Below are 11950 nucleotides of genomic sequence, written 5' to 3' on the forward strand. Positions count from 1 at the left end.
TGTGTCCCTAGGTCTGAAGTGGGTCTCTTGTAGACAGCATATATACGGGTCTTGTTTTTGTATCCATTCAACCAGTATGTGTCTCTTGGTTGGAGCATTTAATCCATTTACATTTAAGGTAGTTATCGATATGTATGTTCTATTATCATTTTCTTAACTGTTTTGGGTTTGTTATTGTAGGTCTTTCCCTTCTCTTGTGTTTCCTGCCTAGAGAAGTTCCTTTAGTATTTGTTGTAAAGCTGGTTTGGTGGTACTGAATTCTCTTAGCTTTTGCTTGTCTGTAAAGGTTTTAATTTCTCTGTCAAATCTGAATGAGATACTTGCTGGGTAGAGTAATCTTGGTTGTAGGTTTTTCCCTTTCATCCCTTTAAATATGTCCTGCCACTCCCTTCTGGCTTGCAGAGTTTCTGCTGAAAGATCAGCTGTTAACCTTATGGGGATTCCCTTCTGTGTGATTTGTTGTTATTCCCTTGCTGCTTTTAATCTTTTTTCTTTGTATTTAATTTTTGATAGTTTGATTAATATGTGTCTTGGTGTGTTTTTCCTTGGATTTATCCTGTATGGTACTCTCTGTGCTTCCTGGAGTTGATTAACTATTTCCTTTCCCATATTAGGGAAGTTTTCAACTATAATCTCTTCAAATATTTTCTCAGTCCCTTTCTTTTTCTCTTCTTCTTCTGGGACCCCTATAATTCGAATGTTGGTGCGTTTAATGTTGTCCCAGAGGTCTCTGAGACTGTCCTCAATTCTTTTCATTCTTTTTTCTTTATTCTGCTCTGCAGTAGTTAATTCCACTATTTTATCTTCCAGGTCACTTATCTGTTTTTCTGCCTCAGTTATTCTGCTATTGATCTCTTCTAGAGAATTTTTAATTTCATTTATTCTGTTGTTCATCACTGTTTGTTTGCTCTTTAATTCTTCTAGGTCCTTGTTAAACGTTTCTTGTATTTCCTCCACTCTATTTCCAAGATTTTGGATCATCTTTACTATCATTATTCTGAATTCTGAATTCTTTTTCAGGTAGACTGCCTATTTCCTCTTCATTTGTCAGGTCTGGTGGGTTTTTACTTTGCTCCTTCATCTGCTGTGTGTTTCTCTGTCTTCTCATTTGTCTTAACTTACTGTGTTTGGGGTCTCCTTTTCGCAGGCTGCAGGTTCGTAGTTCCCGTTGTTTTTGGTGTCTGCCCCCAGTGGCTAAGGTTGGTTCAGTGGGTTGTGTAGGGTTCCTGGTGGAGGGGACTAGTGCCTGTGTTCAGGTGGATGAGGCTGGATCTTGTCTTTCTGGTGGGCACGTCCACGTCTGGTGGTGTATTTTGGGGTGTCTGTGGCCTTATTATGATTTTAGGCAGCCTCTCTGCTAATGGGTGGGGTTGTGTTCCTGTCTTGCTAGGTGTTTGGCATAGGGTGTCCTGCACTGTAGCTTGCTGGTCATCGAGTGGAGCTGGGTCTTGGCGTTGTGATGGAGACCTCTGGGAGATTTTCGCCATTTGATATTATGTGAAGCTGGGAGGTCTCTTGTGGACCAGTGTCCTGAACTTGGCTCTCCCACCTCAGAAGCACAGCACTGATGCTTGGCTGGAGCACCTAGAGCCTGTAGCTTAGAGACCTCTTTAAATTTTCCAAAGCGCTTTCACAAGAAGGTGCTGTCACAGCTCAGGGGTCTAAAACCCCAGACTCAGCAGCCAGCACCCGGGGTGCATCCTCCAGTCATTGCTGCTGAATCATTCCCGTCATCCTCCCAGTATTTTCTAATTCAGTGTTTGCAGTGACTTTATAGACCGTAACTACTGTGAAGAACAATAATTAACTGCATATTTTTGTATCTCCAGGGCCTGAAGAATGTAAATCTCTATGCATGTTTATTTAGTGGAATAGTCAGTAGCTACTAAATATTTGCCAAGTCAGTGAAACCTAGGGATGTGTGACAAGGTGTAGAACAGGGAAGAGCGCTGTTAGGCCACAGCTTGGGGTCTGTTTGTTGGTTGGGGCAGTCACTGCACGTCACGGAGGCCCTGTGCAACTAGCCGGGTGACTCCTCCCCAGCGAGGCAAGGGGCCAGTCCCGAACACAGCACAGACCCAGGGTAGTCAGGTGGAAATGAGCTGGAATGAAGGGGCTGGACTCCTGTTTGGTTCTGCTACTACTGGAATGTATAACTTAGGGAGGATAATTTGACCTCACTCCATCTCACTTTTCATATAAGCAAAATGAGGCAGTTGGGCTAGGTTACTGTTTAAGGCCTGTTAAGGTGAATATGTGAAAGGAGGGAGCTGGCACTTTCTGGGATGCAAAGAAAGCTTAAACCCCACATCATATTCTTTCCATAATTCCCAAATGCAGAAATACAGATAATCACAGATGTTTCAGTGTATGAATTCTGCCTTCAACTGAATGCCACCTTGTTGTGACAATCTCGTTGACAAGTTCTGTAGAACATGTGTTCTGATCATACCTTTTGACACAAGAAAGAATCGCTTCTGCAGACCTCTTGGCAAGATCTGTGTGGTGCTTTCAGTCATATTCAACTTGAAGTTTGTAGTTCAGGTCAAATGAAATATTTTCAAAGCTCAATATGTATCCCAAAACAGCAATAAATCACTCAGAAAGTTATGTGCTCATTTGCCCATGGCTTCAAATTACTGAGTTAGCCAGCTGAGGGCACATATTATGGTTTTTCACCATATGATTTTTTTTTATTTCTGGTGTTCTGATCATCCAGTAATTAGTGGATACAGATGAAATTACAAGCTGCTGCCACTGCCTCAGATGGTCAGGTTTTCAGGATGACAACTCCCAGCTCCTCTGGAGTTGACATAAATATTATGGAAGCAAAAAATTACAGTCATTTACAGGGAAATCATGTGTTTAATTGCCAAGTGAAGCAGAGGAAAAATAGCAGAAGCACACATCATGTATCAGTTAATGTGAGTGCATTGTTGCATGTTGCAAAGGGGTCTAAAAGGACTTTTCAATAGCAAAGTGAAAACAAACCTATTATAAAAAATGCCATCTGCACAGTGGTTAGGAATCCGCCTGCCAATGCAGGAGACACAGGTTGGAGCCCTGGTCTGGGAAGATCCCACATTCCACGGTGCAACTAAGCCCACGTGCCACAACTACTGAGCTTGTGCTCTAGAGTCCGTGAGCCATGACTACTGAGCCCGTGCGCCTAGAGCCCGTGCTCTGCAACAAGAGAAGCCACCGCAATGAGAAGCCCGGGCACTGCAATGAAGAGTAGCCCCTGCTTGCTGAAACTAGAGAAAGCCCACGCACGGCAACAAAGACCCAATGCAGCCAAAAAAAAAAAAAAAAAAAGCTGGCTCATTTCCTTTAAAAATAGTCCCTGCATTCCAAAAGCTGATAATAGTGAATGGAAATAACTGCAGAGTACAAATGGACATTGGCTGATGGAGGGAGACTTAATGTTAAGGATTAGTTGCTACTGAAATCAACATGGAGAGGAATGTTCCGCAGACACATTTTGTGCAGATATTTCAGTGTTTGCTGCAGATGGCACTTTAACACAGCATGAGACGCCTCAGATCCTACACACAGGGGGATTATTTTGATAATTCATTTCAAGCTCAGAATTTACTTGTAAAAATTTATTTGTAAATAAATATTATTTATACAAATTTTATTGATTTTCTGTTTTCCCATTTTGTTATTTGGTAGACTTGTCATCATGGGAAAGATAATTGATAACCATGTAAGATTTTATAAGGGGCCAAAAATTAATCTAACTTGGAAATACTGTTATATTTCTGTATTGGAAACTAATCAGCACAACCAATCACCAATCACAATCACAGAAAACTTAAACCAAGTAATATGGCACATGTTTTATTCCTCTTTTTAAATTACATGTAAAATTGGGGACTTCATCTATTATTTTAAAACCAAAGATAAAAAACTCTCATGGGTTCTATCTATCATTGCCAAGCGATCAACACAGTATAGTGGTTAAGGTCACGAACTCTGGAATCAGATTCTATGGTTTTAATTTCTGTTCTGCCACTTACCAACATGTGACCTTGGGCAAGTTTTAAATTTATATATACCTCAGTATCTTCATCTATAAAATAGAGATAATATCAGTACCTACCTCATAGGTGTTGAGAATTACATGAGACCATATGCATGAAGCAGTTAGTTTGATCTCGGGCATGTATGAAATGCTCAAGAAGTGTAAGTTCTCACCATTATTTAAGTAGCAGCTGCAAAAACATCCAGCCAGAAGCTAAGTGGTGACATTCTCTGTTATTTAACAATTTTTAGGCAAGATGATTAAAAGGGCTGTTATATTATGAGGGTCTATTACTGTCCTATTATTTTATTTAATCTCCACAATAAATCTATAATGTAGGTTTCATCATCTCATTTTATAGGTGAAGAAACTGAGATTAATTGAGGCTAACAATCATGTCTTTTGAAACAAAATAATAAGTAGGGCTTATTGAGTGATGGCTATGTGCCAGGCATTGTTAAATCACTTTCAACTGTAGTCGCTCAATTCTCACAACATTCTAGGAGGTAAGTATTCTTAATATCAATATATGCATAGGAAGGAACATAGACACAGGAAGATTAAGTAACTGGTACAAGAGCACATAATTAAAAAGTGTCAGAAGTCAGATTTTGTTCCATCAGTTTAATTTCAGAATCCTTGTTCTCAACCACTATGCTGAAAGAAAAGAAAAAGGATTCACAGCCACGTAAAAAAGTTACTTATAATAAGTAATAAAAGAAATAAATGATAGACATGTGGGCAAAGTATATAAACAGACAATTTACAATGGAAGAAATAACAAATGGCCAATATATCCATATGATATTGCCGTTGCCAATTTCTCTAAAAAAGACACAAATTAACATTATAAAGATATATGATTTTTCACCCATCAGATTTGCAAAATATGAAAAGATTGATACTGCTGTTGATATAAACTCTATAAAAGTCAATTCAGTGGGACCTGTAAAAAATGGGAAATGCACATACTCTGATCTAGCAATTTAACTTACAGAAATATATTTTAAAGAAATATTGATGTTCATTGTATTGCTATTTGTAATAGTGAAAAATTGAAAACACCCACAGTATATCAACGGAATGTTTTTGATAAACTGTAGATTTTTCATGCTGTTGAATATTATGTAGCATTCAAAATACAAGAATGAAGTAGATCTATATGAAATGTTATATAAAGAAATCTACCACATTCTGTTCATGGTAAAAATCAAGTTGCATTATGTTATATATTTGGTATAATTATTTTTTGTGTAAAAAACCTATTCATTTACCTTCTATATTTGTATATTTATAGAAAAAAGACTGGAAAGAAATACATAAAATATTAATGTTATTTCTTTGGAGTATTCATGGATGGAAATTTATAACAGAAGAAAGATTTTGATTTTACTTAACACTTTAGTATTATTTAATATATACTATAATGATATAATATATAATATATATTATAATGATCATATCCCATCGTAATGTAAAGAATAAAGTAAAAGTATAATGTAAAAATAAAAGAAAAAAGAAAAAAGAAAGTAAGAACTATATCAAAGTTACAGAGCTCATAAATGGCAGATGTATAATTCAAACCAAGCTTGTGTGACTCCAAAGTTGTCTGTCTTCTCCACTTTTACAGTCTCTAGGATAACAGAGCATTATTGAACATTGCTCCTGCTTTTCTATATATTATGTGAAATTATTTATAATTTGCTTTCCTAGAGAGTTGTATGTTACAACTTGTCAAGAAGGAGAGGAGACTTTGTTTTCCAGCTTATTTTTTTTTAAATATATTTATTTGGCTCTGCTAGGTCTTAGTTGCGGCAGGTGGGCTCCTTAGTTGCAGCTCGTGGGCTCCTTAGTTGTGGAATGTGAACTCTTAGTTGTGGTATGCATGTGGGATCTAGTTCCCTGCCCAGGGATCGAACCCAGGCCCCCTGCATTGGGAGCACGGAGTCTTAACCACTGCGCCACCAGGGAAGTCCCTGTCCAGCTTATTTTTATTCCTAGATTCTTATCAGATCTTGATCATGCAGTGGAATGGAACAGGGTAAAGCTTTTTAATGAAGGCTGAAACAGTTCTGCTTCTTTCTTTTGTACACTTGTGTAGCGACGAGTTTATAGACCTTCAGTAAGTACTCACCTGTACTTTTCCTCAATTTATGAATGATAAATCGGGGTAATAATTCTCATTATGGCTTCTTCACAAGGACAGAGACAGTAGTGTAATAGGATATTAAAATGGAAGTGTCAAGTAAGACCATATGGTGAAGGATATTGGATGTTATGGGTTGAATTGTTCCCCCTGCCCCATTCACATGCTGAAGTCCTAACCTCAGGACCTCAGAATGTGATCTTATGTGATGAATTACAGGTTCAAGTAGATAAACTTTACTACTTGGTATATTAGTTGGAAAAGGTCATTTTATTTTTATTTTTTTAATTTATTTTTTAACATCTTCATTGGAGTATAATTGCTTTACAATGGTGTGTTAGTTTATGCTGTATAACAGAGTGAATCAGCTATACGTATACATTTATCCCCTTATCCACCCCCTCTTGCATCTCCCTCACACCCTCCCTATCCCGCCTCTCTAGGTGGTCACAAAGTACCGAGCTGATCTCCCTGTGCTATGCGGCTGCTTCCCACTAGCTATCTATTTTACATTCGGTAGTGTATATATGTCCATGCCACTCTCTCACTTCGTCCCAGCTTACCCTTCCCTGTCCCTGTATCCTCAAGTCCATTCTCTACGCCTGCGTCTTTATTCCTGTCTTGCCCCTAGGTTCTTCAGAACCATTTTTTTTCTTTTTTTTTTAGATTCTACATATATGTGAGACTGAGAAGGGAGCACACAGGAGATCTGACCTCTGGACAGTCCAGTTTGAGGCTGAGTGCTGGATGCACACTTGGAAGGAGACAAGAAGCGGAGTGAGCAGTTCAAGTCAGAGTTCATTTGTGCATAATGGAAAACTCTGACCCCAGCTCAGAGGAGGAATCCGGCTGCAAGGAAACTCAGAGAAGCTGAGGCTTTCGGGAAAGTCCCCACGGGGTGGTCTCCATGCACTGAGGAGATGGGCTTGGCTTGGCTAAAAGGTGCGTGCAGGAGAGGAGGGTCGTGAGAAATACAGTTGAGAGACGGGACCACTGGGCTTTGAAAGCCAGACAGGAGGAGTCAGAACTCAGTTCATCAGGAAATGGAAAGCTGTTGCTGAAGGGAGGACCATGAAGAAGGTTAGGAAGCGAAATATTAGCTGAGTGTGGGTTAGAGAGACTGTCAGCAGGGAGACTCTGCAGGAACCACTCTGGGTTTTTATAGGATGTAGAGAACTGGCTAGGTTTAAAAGACTTAAAATTTTTGCCAGTGTTTCAGGAATTTGGGACATTGTTTTAATATGAAAATATTATGCTATTTTAAAATATGAGGCAGCACAGTGTGGTGATTAAAAGAAGGGACTCTGAAACCAAACTGCTTAGGTATATATTGTGCTTCACTGCTTCCTAGCTGTGTGACCCCAACCGTCTGTTTAACCTCTCTGTGCCTCAAAAATGGTGCCTTGTCAGTAAAATCAGGAAAATATCTGCTAAGATAGTTCTGAGAATTAAATAAGCTAATGTTCATAAAGTGCTTAGAACCTTTGCCTAGGGCTTATTAAGTACTATTTAAGTGTTTGTTAAATAAATATAAATAAATGACTCTTTTCCTAGGTTTGGGAAACAGATGCCTTTTCTTCCTACTTAAGGAAGGGTGCTGGAGGGCTTCTTTGATGGAAAGATGACAGTCTCTAATCATCATGGGATAGGGATGGCTTTGTGGTCACCATTTTGGATCCAAGGCCTAGAAGCCAGTAACAGACTGAGTCTTATTCTAGGACCAAAAACCTGAACACCCAAACCTGTGGTAATTCTTACGGCCTGGATTTTCATCTCTCCACAGCTCCTCCCTTAATCCCTGGAGCAAGGTCTTTCTGTGTGGCTGACCTGGATTTTACGGCAACTGCGCTTACCTGGACAGAGTGTGAAGCTCCACCCACGGAGACACAAGGCGTCTCTGGTCAGTAGGGACTGGGAGGCCCCGGATGGCCTGGCCCTGTGGGTGGCATGGACTTTGGGTGAGGCGGCATCTGCACAGGGCCTGACACCCGGAGAAGGGAAGGCGTGACCTGGGGTCATCCAACACTGAGCCTGGTGAGGAACACTTTCTCTCTAATTTTAATTATATTAATTTTCACATGTTACTTCAACCTAAATTGTTATTATCAAAAATGAGAGAGAGGAAAGAATCCTCCATTATACTTTCTGGCCTTGTGGATGTCAGGTGTTTATACTTTCTTTTCATCTTTGTTTAATTTTCTAGTCTTTTAGCTAAGAGCTAATGGTGAAAAAAAAGATTTCTCCATTGGTCTTTTCTCAAATCTTAGAAAGAAAGAGAGATGGGAGGACAGTTACAGATGCCTGATTTGAGAATCATTTAAAGGCAAGACTTTAAACGGGGATGGCGCAAGCAGATGGCAGGGGAGGCTCCGCCTGAGGCCATGTGGAGAGGCTGCGTCTAACGGCTCGCAGTCAACTTGGGTTTTCAAAGAAGCATTGTTTTCAGAAAACTGAGGCTCAGTTACTCACTGGTTGTGTGACTTTGGGCAAGTTACTTACACTTCAGAAGTTCAGTTTTCTTCTGAGTGAAATGGGGTCACTAAGTACTACCTGCTCATAAATGTAGTCATGAGGATTAAGTGGTAAAATGCTTATGAAGTGCTTAACACGGGCCTGGCACAGAATAAAGCTCAGTGAATACTAGCGGGATGCATGAATGAATGAATGGATTCGTGTGCATTGGTGCACAGTCCTGAAAGGTCATGGCAAAGCTGGCAATGTAGCGTCACTGCCTAATTTTTGTCTACTTGATTGACTCTTACCCAGTACACTTAATTTAAAAATACAAATCACGATTTAATGATGTATGGAAGTCAAATCCTTATGCTGTACACCTTAAACTTATACAGTGTTGTATGTCAATTATATCTTAATAAAACTGGAAGAAAAAAAAAGAAATGCAAATTTTATTTTATTTTTTTTTAGATTTGTTTTCTTTTTTGAAATTTTGTTTTATATTGGAGTATAGTTGATTTACAATGTGTTAGTTTCAGGTGTACAGCAAAGTGATTAATTTATACATATACAGATATCTATTCTTTTTCACATTCTTTTCCCATTTAGGTTATTACAGAATTTGACTAGAGTTCCCTGTGCTATATGTAGGTCCTTGATGATTATCTATTTCATATATAGTAGTGTGCATATGTTAATCCCAAACTCCTAATATATCCCTTCCCCCCACCTTTCCCCTTTGATAACCGTAAATTTGTTTTCTAAGTCTGTGAGTCTGTTTCTGTTTCTGTTTTGTAAATAAGTTCATTTGTATCTTTTTTTTTTAGATTCCACATATAAGCAATATCATATTATATTTGTCTTTCTCTGTCTGACTTGCTTCACTTAGTATGATCATCTCTAAGTCCATCCGTGTTGCTGAAATGGCATTATTTCATTCTTTTTTTATGGCTGAGTAATATTCCATTGTATGTATGTACCACATCTTCTTTATCCATTCCTCTGTTGATGGACATTTAGGTTGCTTCCGTGTCTTGGCTATTGTAAACAGTGCTGCAGTGAACATTGGGGTGCGTGTATCTTTTCTTTTTTTTTTTTTTCATCTTCATTAGATTATAATTGCTTTACAATGTTGTGTTAGTTTCTGCTGTACAACAAAGTGAGTCAGCTATATGTATACCTGCATCCCCTCCCTCTTGGACCTCCCTCCCACCCTCCCCATCCCACCCCTCTAGGTCATCACAGAGCACCGAGCTGATCTCCCTTTGCTATACAACAGCTTCCCACTAGCTATCTATTTTACACATGGTAGTGTATATATGTCAATGCTACTCTCTCAGTTCGTCCCACCCTCCCCTTCCCCACTGTGTCCACAAGTCCGTTCTTGTCTGCATCTCTATTCCTGCTTCGAATTATGGTTTTCTCTGGATATATGCCAGGAGTGGGATTGCAGGATCACATGGTAGCTCTACTTTTAGTTTTTTAAGGAACCTCCATACTGTTCTCCATAGTGGTTGTACCAATTTACATTCCCACCAGCAGCGTAGGAGGGTTCCCTTTTCTCCACACCCTCTCCAGCATTTATTGCTTGTAGACTTTTTGATAATGGCCATTCTGACTGGTGTGAGGTGATTTGATTTGCAAGGAAATGCAAGTTTAAAAAAAAGGACAAAGGACTTGAATAGACATTTCTCTGAAGAAGACATACAGATGGTCAACAAGTACATGAAAAGGTGCTCAGCATCACTGATTATCAAGGAAATACAAATGAAACACAATGAGATATCACCTCATACCTGGTAGAATGGCTATTGTCAGAAAGATAGGTGATAACAAAGTGCTGGGAAGGATGTGGAAAAAAGAGTAAATTGATACAGCCATTATGCAAAACAGTATAGAGGTTCCTCAAAATAAAATTAAAAATAGAACTACCATATGATCCAGCAATTCCACTTCTAGGTATATGTCCAAAGGAAATGAAATCACTATCTTGACGAGATATCTGCACTTCCATATGCATTGCAGCCTTATTCACTATAGCCAAGACATGGAAACAACTTAAGTGCCCACCGATGAAGAAAATGGGCGAGTCCGAGGGCGCGGGCTTGGACCCGGGAGCCGCGGCACAGGAGTCCGCTCACTGCCCATGGACTCGCCGGGGGACCCCGAAGGCCCACGCCCCCCAGAAGGTGATGGCCCTCCAGGAGGTGCAAGGGAGACGTCCAGGCGGTTTTCAAGAGAACAGATTTTTGTACTGATACCAGCAGCTTCCATTAACTTAGATTCCATGATGTGCTATTCTATCCTTGGACCTTTTTTCCCCAAGGAGGGTCTATGGATAATGGCACAGACTTGAAGGAATAACCCTTAGAGAATCCACCTGGAATCTGGAGGTTGGTGAGGCTGAAAAGAAAGGAGCCAGCATTACCAGTTATTGGTATGATCTTTGGATGTTATGCTTTGTTTGACTTGCTGGCTTCTTTGGTATTTGGAAAATATCTTGTACATATTGGAGCAAAATTTATGTTTGTAGCAGGAATGTTTGTCTCAGGAGGAGTTACAGTTCTCTTTGGTGTCTTGGACCAAGTTCCAGAAGGACCCGTGTTTATTGCTATGTGTTTTCTAGTGAGAATAACTGATGCAATCAGTTTTGCTGCAGCAATAACCGCATCTTCTTCTATCCTTGCAAAGGCTTTTCCAAATAACGTGGCTACAGTAATGGGAAGTCTTGAGAGTTTTTCTGGACTGGGTCTGGTACTAGGGCCTCCTTTGGGTGGCTTCTTGTATCAGTCCTTTGGCTACGAGGTGCCTTTCATTCTTCTGGGATGCATAGTTCTGCTGATGGTTCCCCTCAACATGTGTATTTTACCTAATTATGAGTCTGATCCAGGGAAACACTCATTCTGGAAACTCATCATTTTACCCAAGGTTGCCTTTATATCCTTCATTATTACCTCACTCAGCTCAGGTTTTGGCTTCCTTGATCCTACGCTGTCACTCTTTGTTTTGGAGAAGTGAAAATGGATTTGAAGAAGGATTAAGTACCTTGGGACTGGTGTCAGGTCTCTTTGGTGCATTGTGGTCAGTTGGGTGAGAAGCTATTGAATTTCATTCACACCTGTAAGTTGGAAAGTGCTATCTCCAGTTTACAGATGAAGAAATTCAGACACTGAGAGTGCTTTTCTAGGACCAACGCTGGGGGGATTTCTGTATGAGAAAATTGGTTTTGAATGGGCAGCTGCTCTACAGGGTCTCTGGGCTCTGACAAGTGGACTAGTGATGGGCTTGTTTTATCTATTGGAGCATTCAAGGAGAAGAAGGAG

The 11950-nt window shown here is 39.8% G+C and overlaps 1 pseudogene; it reads left to right on the forward strand.

Moving 5' to 3' along the window:
* The first annotated feature begins 10773 nt into the window (after positions 1–10773).
* Positions 10774–11639, forward strand: LOC132347370 (MFS-type transporter SLC18B1-like; annotated as a pseudogene).
* Positions 11640–11950: the final 311 nt, after the last annotated feature.

This window comes from Balaenoptera ricei, chromosome 14 (assembly GCF_028023285.1).
Source record: "Balaenoptera ricei isolate mBalRic1 chromosome 14, mBalRic1.hap2, whole genome shotgun sequence".
NCBI lineage: Eukaryota > Metazoa > Chordata > Mammalia > Artiodactyla > Balaenopteridae > Balaenoptera > Balaenoptera ricei.